This window comes from Dermacentor andersoni, chromosome 3 (genome assembly GCF_023375885.2).
Source record: "Dermacentor andersoni chromosome 3, qqDerAnde1_hic_scaffold, whole genome shotgun sequence".
Lineage (NCBI taxonomy): Eukaryota > Metazoa > Arthropoda > Arachnida > Ixodida > Ixodidae > Dermacentor > Dermacentor andersoni.
The window spans coordinates 218,376,016-218,399,651 of record NC_092816.1 but is presented as its reverse complement, the minus strand read 5'-3'; positions in this window follow the sequence as shown (position 1 = coordinate 218,399,651).

Sequence of the window (23,636 nt, the reverse complement as noted above, 5' to 3'; positions counted from 1 at the left end):
CCGCCGCCTGCTCGAGAGTAGCGACAACCTCGGCCAGGGCGTCAGCCGTTGCGCGCAGCCGGCGGAAGCCGCTCTGCTCGGGAGCGAATGCGTCGAGTGCCGCCGCAATCCACTCCAGACGACGAAGTGCCATAACTTCGAGTGTCTTACCGGCGACAGACGTGAGTGAAACCGGGCGGTAGGAGCTCACGCTGCTTCGCGGTTTGCCACTCTTGAGGAGAGGTACCACGGTTGCTTCTGGCCACTCGGGAGGGACGACGCCGGTGCGCCAGACGCGGTTGTACACCTCCAACAGCGATGGGAGCTGCTCGTCGTCGATGTTTCGCAACGTCTGGTAGGTGATTCCATCCGCACCCGGCGCAGAACGTCGCCTACGAGCGTTGAGCACGATGCGAAGCTCGCTCAAGGTGAAGTCCTCCGTGCACAGCGCCTTCACCTGCTGCAGAATTCCGTTCGTCGGGAAGTAGCGAAGCGGCGCGAGGAGAGCGGCTTTGTTGTGCTCAGGAAGCTCGGGAAGCTCGAAAACTGGGCCATCCGGCGGAAGCAACGGCGGCGGCGGTACAAAGGCGGCAGCGAACGCGTCCGCGAGCTGCTCTGCGCTCAAGCCCTGTGCGACCGCGATGGAAAGCGCAGGACAGCGAGGGACCTTTGGTCGAAGGAGAGCGCCGAGAATGCGCCACGGGCGCGATCTGTTGCGCGTATCGTCGAGCGACTCACACAAACTGCTCCAGCTCTGATTGCGCCGCTGCCTGGCATGACGGCGGCACGCCGCATCAAGGCGATTGTAGAGAGTCCAATCCTCTCTCCTGTCACTCTTGATGGCTCGATGTTCAGCGCGGCGCCGGACAGCTCGAAGGTTAAGCAGCTTGATGTCGGGCACCGGCGTTCCCGCAGGCACAGAACAGCATTTCGTGGCGGCGTCGACACAACGTGTCACGTGAGTCAGGAAATCCGTGTTCGCAGTAGGGGGCGTGGCACAGAGTTTCCGAAACTGTGTCCAGTCGGTAACACGGTAGGAGCGCCGCGGTCCATGGGCTGTAGCGTGCGGCTCGAGGGAGATCGGGTAATGATCGGAGCCCTGAGTGTCGGGGCTGCGTCGCCACTCGTAGTGGCAACCCTCGCTCACAAGCGACAAGTCGATGGCGCTCTTCCGCGCACCCCGGCGCACGAATGTGGGACTGCCGGTGTTGAGAAGTAGGAGGCCCGCAGAGAGGATGGAGTTCAGCAAGTCCCTACCTCGCGGCTCGGTGTGCGGGCACCCCCATGTTGTGTGGTGACTGTTGAAGTCACCCAACACCACACAGTCACCTCCGATGCGAGCGACAAGCGCAACCACGAACGAACTGTCCCACCGACGCACGGGCCGAACATAAACACTGCGACACAGGTCCCCAACACGCACAGTCACGGCCGCGCACTCGATGCCACTGGTCACGATGTCGGTGACATTTACGTCGGCTTGCGCGAGACATGCGCGAACATACAGAGATGCGTGGGACCGTCCAGGCGAGTGCAGCGGGTCACAGCAATGAGTCTTGTTGCAGGTCTGCGACTGGCATTCGGTGGCACTGTGATAGGCCACAAATCCGGGGAAGTTAAACTCGCCGGGACGCGCGTAAGTTTCTTGCAGCGCGAGCACGTCGTATTCGTGTAGTGAGAGGTGCTCGGCGAGTTCAGCGTGACGGCAGCGCATCGAGCGGACATTCCACTGGAGGATGCGCGGCCGACGTTTCGGAGATCGCCTATCCATGCTGGGGCAGGGCTTGCTGGGCTGCAAGGGCCGCGACGCACATTTGCCGAGTGGTGTCGTCCATCGCTGCTGTCTCTACGAGGACGCGCAGTGCTGCTGCGAGGGCCGCAATAACTGCATCCTTTGGATCGGAGGTGGCGGAGGTAGTGGGCTGTTGCGTCTGCGCTTGCTCCGCCGGCTGGGCGCCGCGACCGCTGAGCGCGTCTCTGAATGACAACCCAGGTTGTAGTACCGCGGAAAGACGGGTGGCTGCTCCTTGCTTCCGTCGGATGGCGTCTGATGAGGCGCGAGCTTTAGCGATCGCCTGCTGTCGCGTGAGAGGCTCTGGCGACAGTGACAACAGTACGGCAGCCTTCCTCTCCATTTGCCAGTTGGGGCAGCGCGGCTCCGAGGTTGCGTGATTCCCGCTACAGTTAATGCAGCGCGGCCTCTGTGCGGTGCAGTCGGCGGTGGCGTGCGATTCTCCGCAGCGGAGGCAGCGGGCATCCCGCAAACATGTTGCGCCGGCGTGACCAAACAAGCCGCATCGATCGCACTGGAGTGGCCGCGGGAGTCTGGGATGAACCGTGCGACGCTGCTTGAAGAGGAGCACTTCGGCTGGAACGGCGTTGCCGGCGAATCGCACCGCTATGTTGTGGCCCCTGCGCTCGCATGAGAGGACGGTCACGGAGGCTTCAAGGTGGTCTTTTATTGTGTCCGCGTCGAACGAGCGGTTGACACCGAAGATGGTGCCAGCACAGGTGTTTTTTGTGAGAGCTTTCGCCCTCACTGGCACATCGCCGACGGTGCGGACTTGTAGGAGATGTGACAGTTCTGCACCCGGGAGCGCGTCGACGGCGACAACATTCCGTCGAAAGTTCACCCGCACGCGGTGTGCTCCCTGAATAGCTGAGAGCTGTGCGGCGATAGTTTCTTGCGTCAGTCTCAGGAAGTTGCCTTTCTTCCCTTGGGGACGAAACAGGACCGTGTCAGGGCGTTCTCCTGGAGCTGGGCCGTCGACCGAGGGTGTATGTGGGATCATCTCGAGAGGCCTGTAGCGCGGCCTCCTTTTCCCGGCCCTCTTTGGTAGTGAGGGGGGATTAGCGCTGTGTTGATTAGCCTGCTCGGTTGAATCCGAGGCGGAGATGAGTGCTGGGCGACGTTCAGGCTCGGTGTGGGGCTGCTGCTGCTGGCTGCTTTGCGTAGCGAGCGGCTGGAGCGGCCCGAGAACACAGCTGGGGCGCGGGTGCGCCGAGCTAGCTGGGTCGGTTGAGGAGTGCATGCCTTTTTCCCCCATTGCCTTGTTCACTCCGGCGCCGTCGTTGCTCATACCTTGAGAGCTTGTCGCAAGGTGCGGCCCCGGCGTGAGTCATTGGAGAGGGAGACTGACCCTCTCTCTCTCGCTCTGTCGGGCACGGACGAGTGGGTGGCTCGGCCAGTGGGGGCTTTTGTTCTTCCCCGTTCGACTTGTCGGCGCTTGCTTGGGGAGCTGGCCCGTTCTGCGAATGCTCGGCAACCGCTGCCACGTGGAGGGCTAGGGAAGGTGACGCCGGGTGGCTGTCATGGCGCCGGCGGGGGTCGTTCGCTTACAGGGTCAAGAAATACCTCGGGTAACAGAATATAAATACCTTGGTATATGGATAAACGAAGGCAATGGATATATGGAAACACAGGAAAAAACCATAACAGTCAAGGGGAAGAGAAATGCAGCCATAATGAAGCACAGAGCGCTATGGGGATACAATAGGTACGAGGTCCTCCGAGGTATGTGGAAAGGGGTAATGGTTCCAGGACTTACTTTTGGAAATGCAGTTGTTTGCTTTAAATCAGGGGTACAATCAGGACTCGACGGGATCCAAAGGTCAGTGGGTCGCCTCGCATTGGGCGCTCACGGGAAGACTACAAATGAAGCTGTGCAGGGGGATATGGGCTGGACTAGTTTTGAAGTGAGGGAAGCTCGCAGTAAAATTGAGTATGAAGAACGGCTGAGGAATATGGAAGAAAGTTAATGGGCTGGGAGAGTGTTCAGGTATCTGTACAGGCAAAACATTGATTCACAGTGGAGGAAAAGAACTAGGAAGCTTACCAGCAAGTATGCGGCCTGTGGGGTGGGCAACACAGCAACAAGGAAGGTCAAGCGGAAAGTCAGAGAGGCTGAATTAATCTCATGGGTGGCGGCAATGGAAAAGAAACCTGCCATGAGTAACTACTTAAGAGGAAAAAACGAAATCAGGAAAGAAACCATTTATGATAACTCAAAGGGAAGCTCATTACTTTTCGAAGCGAGATCGGGATGCCTTAGAACACGCACCTATAAAGCGAGATATAAGAAGGAAGAAGAAGCATGTGCTTGCTGCGGTAAAGCTAGGGAAACGACGGAGCATATTTTATTAGAATGTGAAGACGTCTACCCAGCGGTCGATTTAGGCACCACTGGCCTCCTTGAAGCCCTTGGGTTCAGCGGGAGCAGTGGTAAAGCAAACAGGTCCGCAATTGACATTAGTAAGAGGCGATTGGAGGATTGGTGGAAGAAAAGTAGGGAAACGACAAAAGACGGAGACGTACAAAAGCACAATTCGCAATAGGGGATCAGAATGTTTGGACGCGGTAGTTCATGGTGTTTTTTTTCTTTTTTCATTGGTTAACCTAGGTAGAATATTAGGCAGCATAGTAGCAAGAGCTTGGTGTCGCAACCCACCGCCCCGTTCCAAAGGGGACGCTCATAACATCCATCCATCCATCCCGCTTGTTGTTCGCCACGTTGCGGAGCTTCGAGAGATGGCGGTGGGCTGGTTTCCGTCGCGGCCGCGGTCGTAGTTTCGGTGTCGACGCGAGTCAGCAGTGAGGCAGGCAATGATGCAGACGACGAGCGATCAGACCTCGTGGGTTTAGAGGTTGGTGACCCGCTACACGAGGCGCTGAGCGATGGCGACGACTCCGTGCTGTCAGAGCTGGTGGACGGCGAGGAGGAGATCGTGCTGCTACTCGGAGACGTAGGCGCTGAGGCATTGCTGTCACTTTCCATCTCGGCGAGAGATGCTGCGGCAGCAGTGGTGTTGGCGGCCTCTCGCCGATGGCGGTTGCCACGTGCGTGGCGGTTGGCGTTCTTGCGGCCGGCGTTCTTACGGGTTGTCGGTGACAGGCGCTTTGGCATCCCTTCCTAACCTAGCATACGGCGGGCCTCCAAAAGTAGCAAGTCCAGTGCTCGCGAGCGAGGCTGTGGCGTGCAGAGACGAAACCCGGCCACTGTGTCCTGGGTGTCATCCATGTCAGGGTCCAACCAAGGGCCGAAACGGCCGGCTACAGGTGCATACCTTCTCCCCTGGGAGCCCTAAAAAGGGCTACGCTCGAGAGCGCTGTCGTGGGAGAAGGTTAACAAGTAGCCAGGGTTAGGGATAAAAAAAAAAACTTCTCACAACGAGGGCTGTAGCGAGTGCCGTGGTCGTCGGAGCGAGGGGGAATGCGACCGCTCGCTACGAGTGTCCGGGAGCGTCTGTACGTGAATTCACGACCGCTCGCTACGAGTGTCCGGGAGCGTCTGTACGTGAATTCATCAACTAGCTCGTAGGTGGAATCTTTTGAGTTATGGAAAGTATTTTCGTTGAAGAGTATCGCACCTAATTTGCTGCATGAAAAGCTGCAACAAAATCCACAAAATGCCATTTCGAGCGGCTATACTACCTTCCAAATCATAATTGAAATCATCCTTAGAGAAGCAGACGGCTTGACAATTAAGCACGGCCCGGTGTGCATAATATCAAACCAAAGTAGAACAGCGACATACAAGATCATATGTGCACCACAAACAGTGCAGTGCAGTACTTGGAAAAGCTTGTGAACGTTATGTATTGCTGTAGAGGCAACTTTGTTCGAGCAAGCCTCCGAACACAACCCTCAAGCGACTACAGAAGCATAAGTATGGGCAATACGATGAAGAAAAATGCCTGAAGCTTCAAACGAACGTGATGCTGTACACCCCTCGCCCCCCCCCCCCCCCCACAATCCTCTTTATTCACAGAGATATGAAGTCGTTCAAAACAGTCCTGGTATACTTAGCGTTACTGAATGCGTACAGAATTAAACATTAATTTATCACACTTTAGTGAATTTTCTGCTTCCGGCGATTTATTCTGGAACACCCCAGTCAGGCGGGAGAAACCGCCTATATGTGAGCGCCTGCATTTGGATGTCAAGATTTGTAATCGTTGACATGGCTAATCAAGTTCTATGTTATCATGCGCATTCACTTGACAAAAAAAGAATATTAAATGACCGCTTGCAGAGCACGTGTACGTGGCCCGCCAGTAAAAAAATGCAAGTTACTTTGAAAAAAGGTTGGTCAAGTAAATAAAATACTTTACAATGTTCGTTGCCAATTTTGTACGTTCGTGGAAACTAAAATAATTATTTGACCTATGAATGTCCAGTTGTCGAATCGGTTCTTGCCACTTCCTGCCGGTCACATTGAACGTAGATATTTTTTAATGCGTGATGGATATGTAAAAAGGCATGCACAAATTAGGTTTACTAGACAAGGAACAGATGGCGGGTGGAAAAATTCACCGAGCACATTGTTTTAGATAGGAACTCCGTTTGTTTATTTTTTTATAGCTTATGTACATGCCAATCATCTACATTTACACTACCTTAACGAATTACAGTACGTCCCAACTTCGGAAATCACGCATTTTTGTGTCGATACAAGGCATTACATATTTCACGTGACAGATTTTGCAAGGGTACTAGCCAAAGACTGTTTATGCATTAAAATAACGAGATTTAGCTTTCCAGCTGAGGAGTAGCATTTGGTGCACCTTACAATCTCCAGCTGCGTGAGTTACGCTCTTAATACCGCTGCAGATTATATACAGGCGCTTGTCTTTGTTACACAAGGTATGAATACGCTGCCAGAAAAAAGCACTGAGCAGACCAGTGTGGCGCTTCTGACTAGGACAAGTTGGTTGGAAAACCGAATCGTCGCACGCAGCCGCTCATTTGCGCCGTACAGCTGCAGCCTCGATGCGCCAGCCATCCGTGCATTTCGAGATCGGCACACGGAAATATGTTTTTTTTTCATTAACCTTGGCATAAAAATTTGAGTGGGCAGCTAAACCAAATTCACTAACGAGCAAGCGGTACCTGGTTAGGTGGGGCAAACGACGCGTCGCACCAATCATAGTAGACGAAGCACCGTGCGGAAAAGAGACGCCACTGCAAGACACATTGACACAGATACACCAACACAGTGAAGTCGCTGTTACTTAAGCGCGGCAGGTTTGTCACAAAATTCAGAGTGCGTATCTAAACTAAATTTACCGACGGATAAGCGGTTCAGGCCAGTTGGTGCAAACGACGCATCGCAGGAGGAGCAGACGACGCGCGGCGCGTGACGAAAGACGCGACTGCAGCGCCGGTAGTTCCCGGGACAGCCGCTGCGGCCACGTCGGCCAGTGGGCGCGTAAGGCCCCTCAACACAGACGGACTCGAGCGTCAGCGGCGCGCGCACCGCTGCCGCTCGAGTTTGGCCGTGCCCGCACACTCTCAAGTTCAACAAATGGCCACAGAGGGCGAAAAAATCGATCGCGCACCGCTGCTAACAGAACCAGCATAGTAGCATCACTGCGGGATGCTTACGTTAGTTTTAACAATCCCCGCTAGAGGCGCAGTAATAAGTGCAATTTTATTTTACAAACTTTCTCTTACAATTACGGAAGCATTTTTATTACATAAGAAAGAGAGCAAAATTATCATTGCTAATTAGATATTACACCATTTATTAGTAAGATTATTGCTTATTTGTCCCTATAAACGCAAATAGCATTCAGCATCATCAATCTTTCACGTGACCTCTGGCCTGGATTTAAAATTTTTACTGTTATTTTCGAGTGCACGGCGCCCCGGATTCATTCGTTCGTACACTAAGACTGGTTGCTTCTTTGTTTCTAAAACTAGTTTATTGCGCTTCGATGTCTCGCGTTATTTAACTTGGGGTGAAGTGACGTGTTTGCAAGCGGACATGTAAGCCCGAAAGTTGGGTTTCGGTCGTGAGCCATTCGGAACACGTCTGCATCGCAACGGGAGCTGGATTTTGCTGCGGCTGACAAAGGCAATAACGGTGAGTCGTTTAACACCGCTGCTTGAATCGTTATATAATATCCGTCTCATTAACTTACAGGCGGGGAAAAGTTAACGAACTAGATCCTGCATTACATATGGGCAGTCAGGATCTCAGTTGCTGTTTTCTAAATAAACCTTTAATTGCGAGGCTGTCGTTATACACACAATCAGGAAAGAAAGAGCTGTTGTGTCGGCAGCGGCAGGCGGCGGGAGCCCGGCGTCCGGAGAGCGCGCGGCGAGCGCCCGACGATGCCGACGCGAGAGAGGGAGGCGCAGAGACGACCGCTCTAGATGAAACCAGACAAAGGGCTCGGCCGGCAAGCGGCCGTTTATTGCACGAAGACTTCCTTGCCAGATGTCACCACCTCATTGGTCAAATGCCCAACTCGTGACAGAAGGGGGTGCGCCGTCTAGCCAACTAGACCACAACATGAATGAACAGTTTAACAGGAGATCTCTCAGAGGGAGACACTGTACCACATCATCCCCCCCCCTGGAAAAGCAGAGTAACCATTCAGTGAAACGCACACACAAAGCACACGTACTTAAGCCCAAAAATAATTTCTGTCCGTCCCCCCAAGTTCACACATGCGCACCAGTCCTTGGAGGCACAAGAACACAGACAGTCATTGACGTGCTTCCGGTGCGTTTGGCACTTCAGAAAGAAATATGTAGGTGCCACACTGCACTGCAGACAAACCAACACAGGGTACAAGTTTCATTGCACCGCACCGAAGAAAACACATTGTGCGTCTGTATTGAACGAAGCACGTCCTACACTTCAAAAAAATCATCGAGCCACGGAGGCCGTTTCTTGCTACGATGAGGACGCGTGCGTACCTCAGAACTACTTCGGGGGTTGCGACGCGTATCGGTCGACTTTGAAGACCCAGTCGTCCCACTATTGCTTCCCTCCCCCTGGTTTGACATTTGAATGTTGGTGTCGCACAAAGCTGAAGAGGGTTGCCCAGGAAGCTCCTCGACGTCCCAACAACTCCTGGGAGGCTACGGATTCCCCCGCGGAATCAGAGACGACTGCTGACTGTGTAGACTCGGAAGTGATACCGTCAGACGTACTTAGCTGATACTTATTACTATGAAGAGACGATGGCATCGGAATGACTATCCAAGTTTGAATATGAGTACAAAATGTGTCTGTCACTTGTAGACAATGCACTAACTGCTGAATCCCTTACCACTAGGGTTGACTTAGACGCATGCCACGTCTTCCCATCACTGAGTACAAAAGTAAATGGTCCTATCTGGGCCTTAAGTGTACGAGTTTTACTGTACTTAAAAAATCCTTTCCTATTAAACCTTATTTTGACGGTGTCTCCCACCTTTATACGAGTCGCCTGAGCACCTCTGCGTTTTTCTACATACTGTTTAGTTTGCCACTGTTTCTGCGAGACCCTTTCTTGAACTTGAGGCACAAAACTGTCCTGTTCCCGTAGGTCTACACAGAGCCGCATGATTCCATCCTTCTTGCGCACCACCACGAGTGGAGACACCCATTCAGAAGCCTCGACGCGCTCGATGGCGTCGCAGTCCTTGAGACGTCGCAGTTCATTTGTGACCTGGTCACGGAGAGCCAGGGGTAGTCGGCGCAACTTTGAAGATACTGGTTTCACACCTTGCTGCCGATGAATTCGGTGCACAAAGTTTTTGACGAGACCCAACTCGCCACTGAAGAGGTGATCAAAACCCGGAGGTACACCTGCAGGGCTCTGTACTGAAGGAAACGATGCCAGACGACATGTCAGCGACGTACCGTCAATCTGTATACCCAGGCGTTGGATGGCGTCTAGTCCCAACAGCGATGTTCCTGTAGACGTGATGTGGAACGTGACGGAGCACGACCTTCGTAAAAACTGGACAGTGGCTTGAAACAGACCTTGAATGTCGATGCGTTGCTTGGAGAAATTTCTCAAGTCCACTGTTGTTTTTGACAGCGTGTGCTGTCCACCAAAATGATTTTTAAAATCTTCGGCAGTCATCAATGACACAGATGCTCCCGTATCCACCAGCAGTCGCATGGAGACGCCGCTACGACCGGAACTTCCAAATCTTTTTTAGTTTCAAAAGCGCTTACCGTCAAGACATGCGCGGACGGCTGCCCTGAGGAAGTTGAAGACAGTGTCTCTGCGGAATAGACGTGTTGCACAGCTGTTGGGTCTTTCGGTATACTGAAGCGAAATGGCCCAACGTGTGGCAGGCGTTGCAGCGCCGATTTCTTGCTGGACAATTCTTGTAAAACGCGATATGCTTCGTGCTGCCACACCGATCGCATGCACCACGGTCGAAATTAAGTTCTTTCTTCGCAATCTGGTCTTCATCGCGGTTCCCGGAGGAGCCTCGTGAGAAATGTCGACCATTTTGGCGGCTTCCCGGAAGAAGTCGGCCATCTTGGCGGCCTCCCGGAAGAAGGCGTTCATCTTCATGGCCTCCCGGACGAAGTCGGCCATCTTGGCGGCTTCTCGGAAGAGAGAGAGAGAAACTTTTATTGGCTTGACGATTTACGTTCAGTGGTCGGAGACCCTTTAGTCCAAGGCCCCGCTGACCTCGGCCGCCCGCTTGACCTGTCTTATGAAGGACTGTTGTCCCGCCAGGTCTGAGCTGGTTAGCTGTGCCTCCCATTGCTCCATTGTGTGGTGTGTTTTATCAAACGGGTGTGATTCACAATCCCAAGTAATGTGTTGTAATGTTGGTATGCCTCCGCACCACGGGCAGTCGGGCCTGTAGCGAGTGGGGAACATGGCATTCTGTAATTTAAGGTGGGGGAATACCCCAGTCTGAATTTTGCGCCAGCTGGCGGCTTCCTCTCCACTGAGTTGTGGGTGAGGGGGCGGGTATTTTTTCCTGGTTGCACGCTGATGAGCGAGTATCTCCCGGGCATTCGTTGGATTGGGGTCAATACAGTGGCTACATGGGACCGTCCCAGTCGAGTCGGCCCGGTTAATAATACCTCGGGCTAGCGAATCGGCCAGTTCGTTCCCCTGAAGTCCTGTATGACCTGGACACCATAGGATCCGGTGGTGATGAGCGAATTTCGTCGGTATTATTGAGTGACATGTTTTGGTCACGTGGCCCCTGAGAAAAAGGCGACATGCTTCTTGTGAGTCTGTTATTATGGTGACGCTCTTCTGCGTGCGTTCCGCGTGAGCGAGGGCCATTGCCACGGCGAAAGTTTCGGCAGCCGCCGGAGTACCTGCCTTGACGAATGCCGTAAATTGTTGCTGTGCTTTCGTGTCGACGATTGCCACTGCGTACCTCCTGATGTTCTTTTGGGCATCACTGGCGTTCGAGTGTACGTTCGAATACGCGGCTGCGTCCGTGTATATTGTGTTGTACGTGGGATTATTTTCATACATTGTTCTAATATGTTGTGCACGTGCTTTTCGCCTTGCTTTATTGTATTCAGGGTGCATGTTTTTGGGTATGGGGGCCACTGTTATTCGAGCTCGTGTGGAGTTTGGTAGTGGTAATACGTGCTCGCTGATAAATTGCGGGTGTGGGGAAATACGTGCCCTTGTCAGTAGGGCCCGTCCTGCGCGAGTGTAGCTCAAGCGTTCCCTCTGGGAGATTAGTGTGGCTTGTTTTAGTTCTTCGAATGTGTTGTGTACTCCTAAAGCTAGCAGGCGATCTGTGGACGTCCCCTTGGGTAGTCCGAGGGCCGCTTTGTATGCTGATCTTATTATGATGTCGACCTGCCTTTCCTCCTCGCGACTAAGGAAGTGGTAGGGCAGGCCGTACGTGACTCGGCTTATCACTAGTGCTTGGACGAGCCTCAGCGTGTCGTGTTCTTGCATGCCCACTTTCCTATAAGTTACGCGACTGATCATTTGCGCAATGTTATTTGCGGTGGTTTTCAACGTTTTCATGGTGTGGGATGCGTTCCCGCTACTTTGGAGCCAGAAACCCATGATCCGCATCGCCTTAACTTCTTGGACCGTGTGTCCTTCCACAACGATGTTGACAGGTCCGTTAGATATGTAGCCCCTCGAGTGTACCCGAATGACCTGCGATTTTTCGGGGGCACATTTGAGGCCACTGCTCCTCGAGAATTTGTCTACTGCCTCGGCTGCTTGTTGTAGTACTTGTTCTTTGTGTCCCAGAGAGCCCCTTGCTGCCCACAGCGTTATGTCATCCGCGTACAGTGTGTAGCCCAAATCGGGGATTTCGTCCAGCTGTCGCGCCAGGCGACACATCGCTATATTTAACAGCAAAGGAGAGATTAATGCCCCTTGGGGTGTTCCTCTACTGGGCATATTGAACTTTTGGGAAGTGATTTGACCGATTCCTATTGTGGTGGGGCGGTCGGCGAGAAAAGCCCGCACGTAGTTGTATGTTCGTTCTCCGCATCCCGTCAATTCGAGTTCCTCCAATATTGTTTTGTGTGAAACGTTATCAAATGCTCCCTTGAGGTCTAGTGCGAGCACTAGTCTTTCCTCTCCGCGGGCGATGTTCGCTATAACTTCTTCTCTGATCAGTAAGAATGCGTCTTGACAGGATAGCCCCATACGGAACCCTATCATGGTGTTTGGAAACCATCTTATTTCTTCAAGGTACCGCTGCAGTCTTATTTGTACTACTCGTTCGTACAGTTTACCCAGACAGGACGTGAGAGAAATGGGCCTCAGAGCGTCTATTGAGGGGGTCTTTTTAGGTTTGGGGATCATGATAATTTTAGCGTGTTTCCATTCCGGGGGCAATGGACCATTTCGGAAATCGCAGCGCCGCGAGAAAACCTAGCGGGCGCGCGACGCATTATGGGAAAAGTGAGCGAGCGCCGACCAACCGCCCGTCTTGGCTTCGTCCTGCGTTCGCATAGCTGCGGTGTGTGTGTGTGCGCGTGCTTCGTTTGGTTTGAGATTTCCTGTAGTTTTTGGTGGTGGGCGGTTGCAGGTGCGTTATATTAACTGTTACGTGTCTGTGGGTTACTTAGTGACCTCAGCCACTACTGCGCGCGATGTCGTCAAGTGCCGAGGCGGCGGCCAGACTTGTTGTGTGCCTGGTTGCGACAACAACACGCTGAAAGACAAGAACGTTTTATTTCACGCGTTCCCTGCAAATGAAAAAGAAAAAAAGGAGTGGGTGAGAAGAATCAACCGCCAAGGAAGTGCTGGTCGCTTCTCTTTGTGGCAGCCTTCTAAGCACCACCGGATATGCGGAGCTCACTTCAACGCAAGTGGACGCCGTGGTTACCTGGACCGGATGCCAACTATTTTCCCCCATAAAGTCATCAATCAACTATCTCCTTCCTTTAATACCGGTAAGTATATATATTCAGACGGTTATTGCATGTTATCATAACTTCCAAATCTTTTCCAGTCGCGAAACGCAAGAAGACGAGCTCCCAAACTGCATCTGCCAGCCCGGTGCTCCTTCTGAACGAGTTGGATATCGGCTGCGTAGTTGACGTGCCCCAATGCGATCAACGTAAGAGACGCTTTAACTGTGCCGTCTTTTTTCTGAGGCTTCGGCTTTGTGTGTACGCATTTTCACGAAAGTGTATTATACGCAGCAAGCAACGTTGTTTCACAGGAGCCCACCCAGCTGACCTTCGGTGCACCGGCTTCGCCTCGCACGGAAACGGAAGGTTAGTGAGAATTCAAAATTCTCGCTTTCTGCATTCCACTATGAAAACCTATTTTTTGCATTTAACGGACCCCTATCGCGCCCACGGATGACGGGGTCCACGGGTGCTGTGGCAACTGGTATCTTAATAGCGAGCGACTTCCTTATCCAGTGAAAACTGACGAAACTTTTTTCCCGCGAAGCCAGTTTTTCGCAAGCTTTTGCAGCTAGCCATGGGAAGTCTGCATGTTAGGAGTGGCAGAACCTCATGTGTTGTGTGACATAAATGTCATCAGTGATTTGTACCGTCCATGTGTTATTACTTCAGCGAGTTTTCTGATAAACGTGGTACCTCTTCCACCAGTGAAACTTCCATTGTGAAACTTACCCATTTAATTTCTTTCACCTCGATATTATTCCCTTTACCCCCGTTTGGAAAAATGACTCAAAAGTCAGGCTATCCAAATGTAGTGCAAATTTGGCGGAAATATACACTGGTAGCACAAGCTGCAATGCCGTCGAACTGCATGCTCAGGAGGGGCACAGACAGCTCATGAGGTTTACGAGTATAACTGGATAGCATTAATCTGGGCTTGCTGGTTCGTAAGCTGCTTGCACAGGTGGATCAGTGGAGTGAAAGAGAGTTGGGCTCTATGGCTTTGGCATCCTTGTTCTTTGTTGTCTGTATATCAATGTAAGCCGAGAGCAAAGGTTCAGAACACACATTGTGGGCTGAAGTGACTATATCAAACCCTGAAATCTGCATTAAAGCAGGGCCTAACCGTTCGCAAATCAATAAGCAGTTCATTTTTTTTAGGTGCCGACCACTCGTACTCCATGGGGCCTCCAGACGCATCTGCTGCCACGCTAAGAAAAGTCAACTACCTTCTCGAAGTCTGTGGAAAACTCGAGCATGAAAATAGCTTGCTCCGCAAAGACAAAGCTGTGCTCCAGAAAGAGGTTGAGGATCTGAAGGCTCAGTTGCACGATGTGAAAGTTGAGGCGCTCAAAGAGAAACTGAAACTAAAAGATCCTGTCTCCAAAGTTCACGATTTTGTTTCAGATGAGAAACGACTCGTGTTTTATACGGGGTTTAACTCCTTCAAAAGATTTGATGCGTTTGTGGAACATGTTGAAGGCATGTACGAGGCACTGAAAACGGGTGCTGGAAGGCCACCAGCACTGACAATGAAAGAACAGCTCATTGCAGTGCTTTGCAGGCTCAGGGTTGGGTTACTGGAACAGGATTTGGCATATCGCCTGAAAGTGTCTGTGTCGACCGTGAGTGCTATGTACACATTTTGGGTTAATTTTTTGTTTGAAATGCTAACCCAGATACCAATGTGGCCATCCCGTAATACAGTGGACCTGTTCATGCCAGACAATTTTAAAGAACCGTACCCATCTACACGCATTGTACTGGACTGCACAGAAATTTTTATCGAGAACCCGTCTGACTACAATACACAAAGCGACACTTTCAGCGCGTATAAAGGACACAATACCGCAAAAGGGCTCATTGGCATCACTCCAAACGGCTTCGTTTCTTTCGTGTCTAATCTTGCTCCTGGAAGACTTTCTGATCGAGAAATCACAAGACACAGTGGCCTGTATGAGTTGCTCGAGGAAGGGGACAGTGTAATGGCGGATAGAGGATTCCTCATTGAAGATGACCTCCGTCAGCTTGGAGTTGAATTAAACATGCCACCTATGTTGAATGGCCGCTCGCAGTTGTCACTGGCAGAGGAGTTAGCAACACGGCAGATAGCCAGTTTGCGAATCCATGTTGAGCGTGTCATCAGGGAAGTTAAAAACTTTAGAATACTCCGTGCTGTTTTTCCTAATGTTATGGCAGAGAAGCTGAACAAGATATGGAAAATTTGTTGCTATCTCAATAATTTCATGCATGAGCCCATTCTAAACCGATGAGCGATGGTGGTGTTTTTAATGTCTTGTACGTTGTGCATAATCTACTGTAATGCAGGGGTGCTCAAACTTTTTAGCCTTTTCAGTTGAAGAAAGACCAACCTTATTTGGCTGAAATGGAGTCGGCTCCTAACATGTTTCATTTCTGTTTTGGCCAGCTTCGGTCACGGAGCCTGTATTGAAAATATTTGCTTTATGGGGGTTTAACGTCCCAAAGCGACTTACGCTATGAGGGACGCCGTAGTGAGGTGCCCCGGAGATTTCGACCACCTGGGGTTCTTTAACGTGCACTGACATCGCACAGTACACGGGCCGTTAGAATTTTGCCTCCATCGACATTCGACCGCTGCGACCGAGACTTGAAAAGGTGTTGGCCGGCATATGTAAAAGGGGTACGCAAGCTGCACAGCACTTGAACAAATACTTAAATTCAGTTATGACTGGCTGTATAGTGAGATAGCAGTAAGCAGCTAGAGCATTAGTCCCAAAATAACTGGCTAAGGCGGATGAAGACACACACGAATATAGGTGCTTGGCGATTCTAGGAAGTGTTCCAAGAAACCCAAGAGTTCCACAAAACGCAGCTTGAGAATCCCTGCTGCAGTGCAAGGCATTGAACTTGCGTTAAAGTACACTACTTCATGTACAGCAGACTAGAGCAGCATTTCTTGCTCCGCTGAAGTAAGCCTGAAGTCACTGTACAGGCTACATAGCGCTGCAATGCCTTATTTCTGTGTCGGTGTTGTGCAAATGATTGTAGCATAGAATATGGCAGTACTATATCTGAGTCATGACTAAAAACCAAATCACCAGTCTCATTGCTGAGCTATACAGACAAGATGGAAAGTTGGTGTTTGCAGCCATTGTCTTTTCTACCACAGTTTTTCTTTCCTAACTTTTTGGAGTGAAATCTGTAAAGTGAATTTCACTTTGTCATTTTTACATGTGTTAGTGACGTGCTCATTTTTCAAAAAATTGTGATATATATATGTATTGTATGTTTGTGTACTGTATATGTAAAAAATGTATATGTGTGCGAGTATTTCATGGCAATGAAATTTGAGACCTTTATTACAAACTCTCATGTAATGTCCTGCATGGAATCCTTGAGGAAGAACTTATATAAATAACTGCTATCGCACTCAGTATCAGTATGCAATACTCGAGATGCGGCAGGTTCGAGCTTGGTCGTCAAAGCAGTGTGAGCCCAGTGCTGCTCGAAACTTGTGCATTAGCCCCTCAGAGCAGAGATGAAGTATGCTGAATGTGCGCCTTGGGCACTCTCTATGACGGCACATTGATTTACTGTAAAGCACAAACCTTCGTTGGTTCACTCCACGTATGTTACAAGTCGTACCGAGTGCAAGAGTACCTACACTACGGAGAACACATTTGTCACTTCGCAAAGATTTTGCTTGCAACTTTCAATGCGGTTTCCTTACAGAGACCAATGCGAAGTCACTATCATCATCAAGTATAGGAAATGTTGAAGTATATAGCTGCCCAGATTCCTGGGTCTAAGAGTGCATTATGTATGTGTTCAATGACAAGGCAGCAAGACGTGTGGTGCTTGACATTTACTTTTTACACACCGATTAGTTGCACACACATTTAAATAGGTGGTGGCAACACATACGCATGGCCATAACGATATTACACAGAAAAACCTTTTCTTCATTTCTTCATGGAGACTAATGCAATACAAGATATTTAAAAACCAAATATATGCAAGTATGAACACATGCCAAAACATGTTATGAGTCCGAGCATCTTTGTCCTGCTGACCAATGTGACTTAAATAAGTCGTTGAAATTCACACACAAGCACAGTGCTCTTGGTAGTTCTTGAAACATTCCAGAAGCCGTGGCAGCATTTGGGAAATCCAAAGCGAGCTGTCAAAAGTGATCCTTTGAAGAGTGCAGTTTGTGCCATTATCAACCACAAAGTCACACCAGGAGAGTCCAGTCAAAGCCATTTGCCCCTGGACCTGGTAAAAGTACTTGTGGGTCGGTTTAAGAACTCCATTCTTCAGGTAGGATGCCGTATTCACAGCATTTTCTAATTCATCACCCCGTTCCTTGGCAGCTGAGAGGGTCTTAACTTCAAGGAGACCAAAATCTCCTCCCTCCTCTACAACACGGTCTGGCGTTGCACCAAGAACAGGGACACCAGGGTTGACGCACAACCCACAACAGTAAATCCTAACTGGGACCTCTCTCTTCTCTATGTAACGCTGCACGGCTGCAGCTTCATTCCTTAAACCATCAGCCATGTATTTGGTCTGCATCTGGCTAGACGCAAACAGCCTCTTGAAAAACTTCTCGTCAGCTGGCTTCTTCCGTGACACCACATCTCCGAAGTGTGAAGCAGTCAGGCGCTTGGATCTCTCGAAGCTCCATGTTGTAGAGCCGCTCTGCATCCTAGTCGCTTGCTCAAGGGCCCATGAGTCTTCTAAAGTAAGCTCACAGGAGCCGAACTTATACCCAGCTGGCACATGCTCAACCCACAGGGCTTGCACCGGTAACCTGATAGGCATCTGGCTAAGAGCATCCTCGTGAAGTGCTCTTTTCACTGGTACGGGCAGAAAGTGGTTGTCCTCCAGCGTCTTGCATAGCATGGCGTTTGGAATATTTTTCTGTGTCTGATACATTCTCTTAATATGGTCTTCTGTCACTGTCAGAGAAACTGTGGTTTCTTGAGTCAGATGCCTGCCAGCTTTCATTGGCATATGTTTCACAAAACGTAGTTGTGAGAACTCGCGTGAGTGCATGTTGGCCTTCTTAGCCCCAGTACGCCATGCTCTGGGTTTGTATGTACACGACTGTGTGTCTCGCACGTAGGCTGCCCCAGAGCGCTTCAGGTCTAGTACAAACCATAGTAAGGCAACTACATGTTTACAAACACCTGCAGCTCCAGCCCGGCAGTTGCAGGTTCCTTCAACCACAGTTCCCTTTGAGGAGAGCACAACACCAGTGTTATATAATTTTGCCAAAGAGAACGATGCCTCCACGGTTGCTTTAAGAAAAGTGGAACTGTCAGCCTTGCAAATAAGAACATTGTGAACCTTATCTGCTTTAAACATCCTGTATCCGCTTACAGTATGCTTCTGAGCACCATGTGCATTCTGATGTGCCAAGATTTCTTGCTCCGAGAAACCATCCGGCACGTCTTTCAACTGCTTTGTCCATGGTCCTTTCGGCAACCTTGCTTGAAGAGGAAGTGCATTTTGAATGGCTCGTAGTGGTACCTGCAACATGGGTATAAGCAAGCGTCAAAATGTTTTCTTCGGCACTCCACATATAAACAGAGCATGGAAGCATACACAGCTGATCATGGGATCATCAATGCGATCTTGAAGTAAAAGAGTATTCATTCATTGTGTCTTGGTCACTTGTGGCAAGCATGCTTGAAAAGCAACGCTGAACGCGTTTCGTTCACTACGCGCGGTCGTGGAGAATGTTGCACAAGGACGGGCTCCGTAAGCCACTAGCTAACTTAAAGCTCTGAGGCCGCCCTAGTACAAGGTACTGACGCGTTCAATACTTTTCAGGTTAGCCAAAACATCCGCCGCAGTTTTTTTAGACCGCATTCGCGTTACTTGTAGACACCGAGGCATGTTCATAATTTGGGTGCGTCTATCTGCACTCCACGGTAGTAAGTAATGTACACCGCGACCGAGATAGTACGAGCTGTCAAACAAACAGCAACTGCTATCTGTACCGCAATGCTATGCTCAGATATATACACAGAATGTAACAGTGCTAATACAAGAGCTTGTTGGTTCTGCTTCGTACTTGCTGCGTGCTATTCAAACAACACCATAGGCAAGAAAATGCGCTGGCACAAGCTAAGCGCCAACTCAGCTACTTATTTCTTGCGAGATGTACATTGAACGTATGCGCTGTCCGTTCCTTTCGACGATATACTTGTTTCAGACTTGTCCGTAGATTAAATAGCACGCTGTAACCAAAAGACTGAATGGGCAGTGCTCGATAACGAGGTATTTTGCCGAAATACAGCGCATACATTTTCACAAGAGGGTGTCGCACTGTTGCAACAAACACGAATGTACTGTACGCTACGTACTATGCCTGCCGCCGGAACAGCCGCACAAACTTCGAAGGTTTGCGACGGGCGACTAGTAAATAAATGCACTGTTAGCGCGTGCTCACCAGCAAAACACGCCTGCCAGCCGTAGGATCGCGCTCGTGCTTTCAGTAGCATAGCTATAAAACGCTGACAAAGGTGTTGCTATGCAACGCAAGCTCCGAGCGCGAGACACTGGCACATGTGCGCGCTTCACGTGCGAAAATACTCGCTTCGCGCTCGTAGCGTCAGCTGCATAACCACAAGAAAGTTGTACGGCAATGTAAACATCACTTGCGCGGCGCAAACATGCAACAAAAGTATTACTAGCACTCAAAAAGAAAGTTTCTTTTTACCTGCTGTTGCGCGACGTCCATGTCGCACCGCTCCTGCGCCGGATCCTGCCCGCCAAGATCGCTCACAATTCCCAGCGTGCTTTGCGGCGGTCGCGTAGGGGGCGCGCGCAACTTTCCGAAATGGTCCATTGGCCTTTGAGCCAGCTCTCGTCATTGAACAGTTCTGTGATTTTAGTCAGGACTCTAGCGTTCAGGTTCCGAAGCATCGCGTTCGTGATGGCATCAGGACCAGGAGCCGAGTTTATGGCGGCTGCTTGAGCTGCCTCAAAGACTTCTGCATATGTGAAAGGTTCATCTAATTTGGAATTCGCCTTTCCAAGGTATGGTCGCGTCTCGTTTGGGGCGTCTTTGTTTAGTGGTGGTCCTATGTATCGTTCTTTCTGTTTCTCTAGTAGTTCCGTGTCTGTGCCTGGGAAACTGTCCGATATGATTTGGATCTCGGAAGACGTCGGCCATCTTGGCGGCATCCAGGGAAGAAGTCTGCCATCTTGGCCCGTCGACGGAACGCCATGTTGGGATGCCTCGATCCTCTGTACATTTTCAGAGCCGAACGCGCAGTTCGCTCGATGCAGAGCTTCTAATGAGCGTCCAATTTCTTCCGCCTTGTCCAGGGAAAGGTTTTCACCATGGGCTAATAACTTCTTGCGAACGCTGGCGTTCGCTACTCCATGGATAACCTTATCTCGGACGCGCTCGTTGTAAGTCGTGCCGAAATTGCACTGGACTGCCTTTTCCTTCAATGCGCTAACGAATTCGAGAAATCCTTCCCCCTCAAACTGCCTTCTGCTCGTAAATTCGTGCCTCCGCCAATACATTCGTTGACGCGGCGAACAGCCGGTCAAGACGTTGCACGAGGTTCTGGAACTCCGACGCGCCCGCAACCGTATCAGGTGGCGCTGACGCTACTTCAGTCAATTGTCTTGCTGCTTCCTGCTCTTCTGCGAAATACTTGAGTTGTCCTCCTCGTCCGAGAACGCTGACGAGCGCGGACGCTCGCCGCGCGTCCGTCCAGTCGCCACCGCCGGCCGCTTCAAGGTGGGCCTGGGAATTTTTTTTCCATCGGTACCACGGAATAGACGGCGGGCCAGGCAACTCCAGGAAGACAGGCAGGTTCATGGTGAAAGATGCCATGCCAGGTAGGAGACAAGCCGGGGCTTCAAGCAGCAACAGAGCAGGCAAGTGCAGCGGGGTCGAAGAACGCTTAGGCGCTGGAGCCTGCGACGCCAAGTGCGTCGGCGGCGTTTGCATGCCGTGCGGACACGGGAAGAAACGCTTCACTCACGAAGGTCGTTGATCCCCCGGGGCTTCGGCCGGAACCGGAGTGGGCATCCCATCCTCGTCACCAAAAGATGTGTCGGCAGTGGCAGGCGGCGGGGGCCCGGCGTCCGGAGAGCGCGCGGCGAGCGCCCGACGACGCTGACGCGAAAGAGGGAGGCGCAGAGACGACCACTCTAGATGAAACCAGACAAAGTACTCAGCCGAAGATGATGATAGTGATCTAAAGAAAGGAAGGACGCTTGATTCTGCAACCCGTGAGGGAGCACGGCGAAGCGTCGTCAGGGGAGAGGGAGAGGGAAGTGAAAGATGATAGAGAAAGAGGGAGTAGGTGGCCTAATAGACTCCACTATGCGCGACAGGTGGCAGTCCTCAGTAAAGTTGCCGCGTTGTAGCGGGCGCTTATAGGGTGTCTATTCCCGTGGAACTTATAAACTCCAGCAGGCTTCGCAGCGCAGGGAGCTGTGGACACACCGGGAACAGCAGGTCAGTCTCTTTGGACGCTGGAAGGCCGTGGCGTCTGTAGGTGTTGATCACTGTGGAGTGTTCCTGCGCCAAGGATGGGCAGGCACAGAGAAGGTGCTCCAGAGTCTCGGGGTCCCCGCACCTCTTGCAGGCAGGTGACGTGACGCGGCCCTTGGCGTGCAGCCGGGCCGCAGTCCAGGTGCAGCCAGTCCGCAAGCGCAGGAGTGTGGAACAGTCTCTTCTGGAGAGGCCGTTCTCTGGAAGCGGCTTGGGGGCCCTGCCACTAGCCACTGGGGGGTCCGGGTGAATGGAGGTGAGCAGGCACCGTAGCCGATGTCTTGTGTAGTCCGAAGCCGCTTTTGCTCTGGTAACCGGGACTACATCATGATGGGCAGCTTTGGCGTAGGTATCCGCCTCCTCATTGCCGGCTACCCCGACATGTGAGGGCAGCCAGTGGAAGGATATTGGGATTCCGGCGGTGGCTAGAGCCGTTAACTTGGCAAGCAGCAGCACCACTGTAAGTCCTTCCCGCCGTGGGTTGACGAGGGCCTAGAGCGCTGGCTCGGAGTTGCACACCACCGCCACCGGCTGCTGGGGAAGGTGCTCAGCAAGGAGGTCGGCAGCCAGGTGCAGCCCCGCGAGCTCAGCTGCAGTAGAGCTTGCTGCAAACGGGAGCCCACACTGCCTGTGACAGGCGAGAGTTGGAACTGTGCATGCCGCTGCTGCAGACCCGCTGGGGAGGTATGAACCATCCGTGAACACCAGCAGGTGTCCTTCCAACTCCTCCTGGAGCTTGCAGGCTGCCGCCTGCTGCAGGGCTGCGGCTGGTGCTCTCCGCTTGGCTATCCCCTTGAGCGAGAGATGTACATGCGGAGGTCCGTGATGGGGAGGAGGAAGAGCCACTGCCACAGGTAGTTGGGGAACTGTCTCCTGACAAAGGCGACACAGGCTGCCCATACGTGAAGCCGGCACGCTCCGGAGCCGGTCTAGGAGAGCCTGGCCGTCTGGTGCACGATGTAGCCTGTCAATATGCCCCAGTCCCCGTTGCAACATGAGCAGTGACAGTGGCCATTCGCCGACCTCAGCCAGTGTTGCGGCGATCTTGGAGTGCCTTGGAAGCCCCAGGACATTTCTAATGGCCGTCCTGTGCAGAACCTCTAGTTGTGCTTTCCTGGCATGCGTCAGGGAAACCAGCGGCAGAGCATACAACAAGGACGATGTTGCTGCAGCCTTGTTCAGGCGCAGGGCCCACTTAGTGGAGCATCGTCGGCCTCGTTGAAGGAGTCGGCCCACGGCTGCATGTACTCGGCGCACCTTGGCGCTGAGGGCCTTAGTAGCCGGGAACCACGTCAGGCGGTGGTCTATGGTGAGGCCAAGGTACGTCACTGTCTGCTTCCACGGAAGGGAGTCGGTGCCGATTCTCAGCTGGTGGACGCTGAGGCGAGAGGCAGCCCTCGGGTGTATCAGTAGGGCCTCCGTCTTTGCAGGAGAGACGGTTAAGCCGATGCTCCCGAGGAATGTTGTCACTGCGTCCAGGGCCCCCTGCAGTGATCTCCGGATGGCTGGAAGGCACCGCCTTGGTCCCCGTACCCAGAGCGCCACATCATCAGCGTAGATAGAGCACTGTGTGTGGTACCGGGTGTCTGCCGGTAGTGCGGCTGGCAGACCTGCTAGGGCTGCATTGAACAGAAACGGGCTCAGCACCGATCCCTGCGGCACGCCGGTGGCGATGGCTCGAGGGGTGCTGAGCGCCTGGCCTACTCGTACTCGGAACGTTCTTCCCGCAAGAAAGGCGCCTCAGGTGCCGAGACAAAGCGCCTGAGGCTGCCAGTGATCCCGATGATATCTAAGGAGCCCTCGATGACCTCGTGGGGCAGGCTGTCAAAGGCGCTCTGCACGTCAAGCAGCACGAGAAGGGCCCCGTCACCACTGTTCCTTGCATCCTCCAGTGTGGCCACGACATCAGCGATGGAGTCGGCAGTGCAGCGGCTGCGCCTGAAGCCGGTCTGCTGCTCTGGGAAGTAGTGCACCTGCGCGGCGATCCACTCCATGCGTGCCAGGACAATCCTCCCCATCACCTTACAGGCGGCAGAGGTGAGAGACAC